Raw genomic sequence first — 6990 nt, 5'->3', positions numbered from 1 at the left:
TTCAAAGTATTCTTAAAAATCTAATAATAATAATAATAATAATAATAATAATAAATTATTAATATCATAGCTAAAGAAAAAAGTGGTATAACTTGGGCATTGACAAACACTTGGCAAGTGACTCCCTTATAATCATGTTTCAGTACGAAGCTAAACCTATTCCAGTAGAAGTACTTGACTTTTTCTGCCTCTCGTGTAAACAGCTATTTGTATTGTTACAAGATTGACTAACAGACATTTATACATAGCTAATGGTGTTAAATTCCTAGAAGCATGGAAGTACACACGAATCTCTATTCAGCCTAAAGGCAGGGTTACGTGGATCTATCTGTCGTCACTTAGCTTATAAATTCAGCAACGGACAGCAGTAAGGGTTTTATCTACAGCGAGCAAATTCACCTATATACATAAAATAATGTAGTTTACAAAATGCGGTGATCTTGTAAGCCTATAATTGCTGTCCGTACTCGGCCACCCGGATACGCTAATCCTCTCTGCTGTCTAGGTCAAGTAAGGAGCAATAATAAGTAACTGTAGCTTACTTTTGCTGTGTACATACATCCCTAAAATAATGAAAATGAAGACATTCACATGACAATATACTTTACTGATACTTTCAGTACATGTGGCTTTATTCCAGACGTATTTAAATGGTTTCACCCAGAAGTAAATAGTTCTGTTTTGTATTGGTTTTGGTGCCTCGCAGGGAATCGGCTTTCATTTGCACTAATTGCAATATTTTTTTGCTTACTTCATGAATATGTATCTAGGATGTAATCCTAAGATTTACTCAATTTTTGTGTGTTTTACACATCAGAACATTTACAGAAAAAAATGTACAAGCAGTTTAGGTAATATAATTGCTGATTTTTACCACAAAACTTTGTTATAAAATATGACTTTTCTGTGACTTTATTCCTGTGATTTTATTCCCGTCCACCATAACTTAATGACTTTTTCGGGCGCAATTCATTTGGGCGAATTTGGGAATTAGTCAATATCTCATTTGGGCGACTATTCATTGTATAGTCTGGGCGACAAAATATCCTACAAATTGGCGCCAATCATTTGGGCGAATCAGTAAGGAAAATGAGGCAAAAGTATTTCAGGGCATGTTTTCACGTGCTGATTAACTCTGTAACGGTTGGCGGGTAACTCAGTAGTTAGCTGGTTGATAACCGGCAGTAGTAATCAGCATTAGTAATTCATTACTCGGCTATGGAAGGAAATGAATTATCTCTGAAACAAATCGACGAAATGTGCTTTGATATTTTCTGGCTTTTCTTTTTGTATAGAATATTGAAGAATGTTTCGTTGCGATGCACAAACAAAACCAGATGTCAAGTCAGAATTAGGTGACTAACCTTAAGCTATCCGAAGTTTGCGGATCGTAGCCAGGATAAAAGGCAGACCGATATTCCTAATTTTTTCTCCTGGTGCTCTCAGTTCTAAAGCGAACCCAATTTACTCACGATTCTAAACCTAAGTATTACTAAGAGATCGGCAAAACTAAGGCCCAGAAGCACGACCCCATCCTCACGAAATCCTTTGAGCAATTTCAGCATTCAAAAAACTTGAAGAGTCAGAGACAAGGCCACCAACTAATTAAAGCATTACGCAAAAATCCTGTATTTCTATCGCCTCGCTTATCCGATACATAAAAGTCCAACGCTTTAGAAAGCCTGTGTTGTAACCATCGACAGTCACAGTAACTTCAACAATTTATAGGCATAAGCAATAACCACTCCCGGGGCAAATTACTCAATTATTGAAAATTTGCTGCCCGCTTAACTTTACAAACTAATTAGAACCCTTATAATTTGGACTCAATTCAACCCCGGAAGATCATTGAAATATTTTCTTGGCAGTATCTCATGTCAAAGTGAATTTTCACTTCCAACTATTATCGCTCAAGTCACCTTTACAAGTGTTCAGCTGAATGCGATCTCCAGATCATAAGGAATGATCTTAAACATCAATTATTCCTGTCATCAGAAGGGTCAAAATACAATATCACTTTGTTGAATAGAAGCTTAAATCTGCATAGACTACTGCAAGTAAACAAAATTCCGAGGTATTATATACTAGAATCTCTTCAGAATTAAAAACCATTATTTCAGTTACTTCATTTCTCATATCAATTTCCCATCTTCTGTTAACCAACCAATCAGTAACTACCATTCTCTATTTCATAGGACATTTTTATATTTCAAGGAGTATTACAAAGTCTACCCCATCACATGACATTTTGGGATTAATTAAAAGAAATGGACAAAGGTTTACAGACATGTATATTAAGCTGGTCTTCATACACGTAAATACTATAAAACTGAATAGTAGGTAGAGAACAGAATCTACTAAGTTCTAGTTGTCTGGGTAACAGAATTTAGAGCACTTCTAATCCTCACAGGATATGCACAGCGCCTACGAATTCTAGTTATCAGGGTAACCGAATTTAAGTGCGCTTCGAACCGTCACAGGACATTAATAGTTTCTACAAGTTGAGTCCTTGTTGTCTGGGTAACCGAATTCAGAGCGCTTCGAATCCTCACAGGATATTCAGTCTTAACGAAAAGCGTTGCTTTCCATTAGTATTACTGTCGATGTTATGGTCTGCTTCAGCTACACCAAGAGCCTGTGCATAAGAAAAGTAGTTTGTTTGATTTTGGAATATACTAAAAAGTTTCCATGACATAACCTACCCTCTTAAAGTGAAATTAGCGTGTTCAGTTAGTCCCAGCAGCTATTCTAAGGTTATTATAGTTAATACTATATCGTATGAATAAACGTTCCCATTAACAGACCCATGTATTAGTATTGTTACTTCAAACTGCCATCAACTTTCACATTAACAATCCCATATAATACCACCATTGTTCCTTCAAACTCCCAAAAAGACAACAGGATAGAGTGCGCCATCCATTATTATTTAGTAGGGCACCAATATTACACTAAAAACAACCTTATCTAACTTCAGTGCTACATAACTATGAAAGGTGCCATGCAATGCAAACACTACTACCTGGCAACTTTCGTCCTTTACTATGCAGTCTTAAGGGAACTGAAACTGCACAACCCCACGAGGCTAAAAATTAATTTGGGGAATTCGGAATAAGGTGGATGAAGGTAGGGGTCAATGAAAATATGCAATACAATCAAAAGTCTGTTTCCTAACGTGAAAGCTTTGCTTGAAGAGTAAGTAGGGGGAGGGTGGGGGTGTTGAGGGCATTGACGGAACGACGTTATCAAGACTGCAAAAATTTAAATTACAATTTCCACTATTAACCAGCCTATTAGAATACCTGACTAGTCCACGACATCAGTGTCAAAAAAATTTTTTAACATCCTAAGACCTAGGCCTCTTAGAAAATCGTTAAGATCCACCTATTACCTGTCTAGTTCCTATTTACTAGTGGGAATGAAATTTTAAGTTTTAAAAGTATGTCAGAGCTACCCTACCCTATTCTCAGCTCCACTATACATTCAAACTTACATCTCAAGACCAAACAAAGGGCTCAGTACTGTAATACCCTCCGCTATTAATAACTTGCACTGTCAAATGTCTCCCTAGGCCTGACTATCGCATTTTTTACACCATTCTATTCCCAGCACCCTTAAGAGACAGATTTGAGCATTTATTACCTTTTCCAAAACCCTCCTTTATCCAAACCCCTCCATCTATACAAAATTAGCACGTTCTTCACCCTATTCTAGCCTACCCTATATTTCAAATTCCATACCTAACTTCCCATTAAGTCCTAGCTACACGAAAACTATCAACCTTGCAGTTCTAACCTAAGTAAGTTGGTTGGTTGGTTTGAAATCCCCGTTGTGCATGGTGACAAAGTCACCATGCTTGTTTTCGAACTTCCTGTTGTGCACAGTGACCAAGTCACCATGCACAACATGCAAGTCCACCTTTGCCTGGCGGGCGGCACAGCCACCCCGGCAAAGGTGGACTTGGGAAGTAGACGCAAAACTTACTTTAGACGCAAAACTTTATTCAAACTCAAAAAACTTACTTTAGATGCAAAACTTTATTCAAATTCAAAACTAAATTACTTTATACGCAAAACTTTGTTCAAATTCAAAACTAACTTACTTTAGATGCAAAACTTTGTTCAAATTCAAAACTAACTTACTTTAGACGCAAAAACTTTGTTCAAATTCAAAACTTACTTTAGACGCAAAACTTTGTTCAAATTCAAAACTAACTTACTTTAGATGCAAAACTTTATTCAAATTCAAAACTAACTTACTTTAGACGCAAAACTTTATTCAAATTCAAAACTAACTTACTTTAGACGCAAAACTTTATTCAAATTTAAAACTAACTAACTTTAGACGCAAAACTTTGTTCAAATTCAAAACTAACTTACTTCAGACGCAAAACTTTGTACAAATTTAATACTTACTTTAGACGCAAAACTTTGTTCAAATTTAAAACTTACTTTAGACGCAAAACTTTGTTCAAATTTAAAACTTACTTTAGACGCAAAACTTTGTTCAAATTTAAAACTTACTTTAGACGCAAAACTTTGTTCAAATTTAAAACTTACTTTAGACAGCTGAAAAAACTTTGTTCGAAAATTTAAAACTTACTTTAGACAAAAACTTTGTTCAAATTTTAAACTAACTTTAGACACAAAACTTTGTCCAAATTTAAAAACATCTTTAGATTGCAAAGATTTGTCCAAATTTAAATTTAATGTTTAGATCCACAAAAAAACTTACTAGATTCCAACTTTAAAACTAGATGCAAAATTTTAACTTTTGCAGCACATTAAACTAACAAACTCGAATTAAAGCTTTAAAAATTGTCAGCACATTCTAAAAACTTCACGCACATTAAAGCTCCAAAATAAATAATTAAACTTTAGTTCTAAAAAACATCTGAAATTGCAAGATAAAAACACAGGGCAAAAGTTTAAATATAAAAATGTTTAAATCCACTAAAAAAAATACTAGATTTACTCTACACTTTCAAAAATTACCTTCCACGCACATTAAACTAAAACTTCCACGCACATTAAACTAACAAACTTCCACGCACATTAAACTAACAAACTTCCACGCACATTAAACTAACAAACTTCCACGCACATTAAACTAACAAACTTCCACGCAAATTAAACTAACAAACTTCCACGCACATTAAACTAAACTTCCACGCACATTAAACTTTTGATGCTAACAATAAAACTAAACTAATAATCAAAAATAAAAATTAAATACTTTAAAACAGTTCTGAAGCTGAAATCCTAAAATTTCTTTAAATGTTCAGAGCTGGAAAAGTTAAATTTTAACCCCAGCAAATTTTAAATAAAAATAATTTTCAAGATTCTCAAAACTTAAGGTTTTAAGTAAAAAAAAAAATAAACCAAACGCATTAAAACATTGCCCAAACTTAAAATGAAAACTTACAACTTTTGATTCTGAAAAACCAAGCTAAAAAATGTTTGGGGGGTTGCTCAGTCACTCAACTAAAAAAAAAAAACAAGAAATATACTCACCCATTAATCCTGTTTAGTCATAAGGTATCGGTACATCTAAGACAAATCAATAACTCATTGTGACTCGCTTATTTAACGACGCACCCTGACCTGAAATAAGAAAATATATATTAAAGTCCAAAATGTTCTAAATTAAGTCAAGTATACCTTAGTTTAGCGAGTGGAAAGAACCAAAGATTGACTATTGGTTACAATCAGCTTGGCCATCTGATAAGTTTTTAAAATACCAAGACAAGAAGCAGCCAGCAAGGCATTATAAATACTGATAAACGTTATTACTAGTTAACAACACTTACGCCTGCAATAATTAAGTTTAAATCAACTTAACATACCCCATACTAGGAAGGCTATGATTGTCGAGTTAGGCCTCTCTAATCCTCAAGAAACTTTAAGCCCTATTGCATCGTAAGACTTGCTCTATTGCAGTATAAAGTTAAAATGAAAATATCCGTAGCACTGCATAAGATTGCTAGTATAAAACCAAAGTGCATAGAATTACCACTCAAAGCAATCTAGTTCAGCTTAGTAATAAATAAGCTTCGAAACTAAGTCTTAAATACCATGTTGAAAGGCAATCTACAATACCTAACACCAACATTTGAAGTCATTGTGGGAGTTTACAACAAAGGATCGAAAATACCAATATTTGAAGATACAAAACCCGCGCACGGAAAACTTTCATACGACAGCTCTATGTCATAGCTCAAGCACCAAAAATCTAAATATTTGAGAAATATAAAACTCAAAACCGCCAACAGTATCCACTCGCCAACCCACCAAACCTTGAAGCACGCCTAACATCTTGCAAAGTCTACTCACAATATGACATACAAAACACAAACACAATTATAAAATTTAAGAAGCACCTTACTTTGATAACGCACAAAGGCCCGTAAGAGATGGAATCATCGCTGTGAATAAATTTATATAAAACCAAAATGAAACCAACCATCCTTCAGTACAGCACGGCCGAGATCCTGAACGCTAAAACACGGGTAAATCGAGTTAGTATCCACGAAACCTGTCTTACCAAGCTGGAGACTCAACAACACTGAAACAAGCTGTTCTTGAGGATAACAGCCAACGACCGCTGCAACTGCCTGTTTGTGGGACGCCACTTTATCGCCCTTTCGCCACGGAAGAAGTTTAAGGCGGTGATCAGAAAATCGACAGAAATTATTATTATTATTATTATTATTATTATTATTATTATTATTATTGAGAGTTGCCGGGCACTCTTCCTTTTTAGCAACTACCCCAATTATGTATCAGTAGTTGGCCCAGTAGTTATTATTATTATTATTATTATTATTATTATTATTATTATTATTATTATGGAGATTTGTCATTTACTCTTCCTTCTTAGCAAACTACCCAAATTATGGATCGATGTTTGGTCTTTATCTGGAAGCATTATTATTATTATTATTATTATTATTATTATTATTATATTATTATTATTATTATTATTATTATT

At 34.2% G+C, this 6990-nt stretch overlaps 1 long non-coding RNA gene across 1 annotated transcript; it reads right to left on the bottom strand.

Annotated features, from left to right (window-relative positions):
* Window positions 1–2274: 2274 nt before the first annotated feature.
* LOC136848037 (uncharacterized) lies at window positions 2275–6632 on the bottom strand. The gene is made up of 3 exons (XR_010855915.1): window positions 6385–6632; window positions 5514–5603; window positions 2275–2635 (listed from the first exon to the last, which is right to left on the bottom strand). It is a non-coding gene; the product is annotated as an uncharacterized lncRNA (long non-coding RNA).
* Window positions 6633–6990: the final 358 nt, after the last annotated feature.

Source organism: Macrobrachium rosenbergii, chromosome 18 (assembly GCF_040412425.1).
Source record: "Macrobrachium rosenbergii isolate ZJJX-2024 chromosome 18, ASM4041242v1, whole genome shotgun sequence".
In the NCBI taxonomy this organism is placed as follows: domain Eukaryota; kingdom Metazoa; phylum Arthropoda; class Malacostraca; order Decapoda; family Palaemonidae; genus Macrobrachium; species Macrobrachium rosenbergii.
Note: the sequence above shows the minus strand (reverse complement) of the source record. Positions and strands in the feature narration are given on the sequence as shown.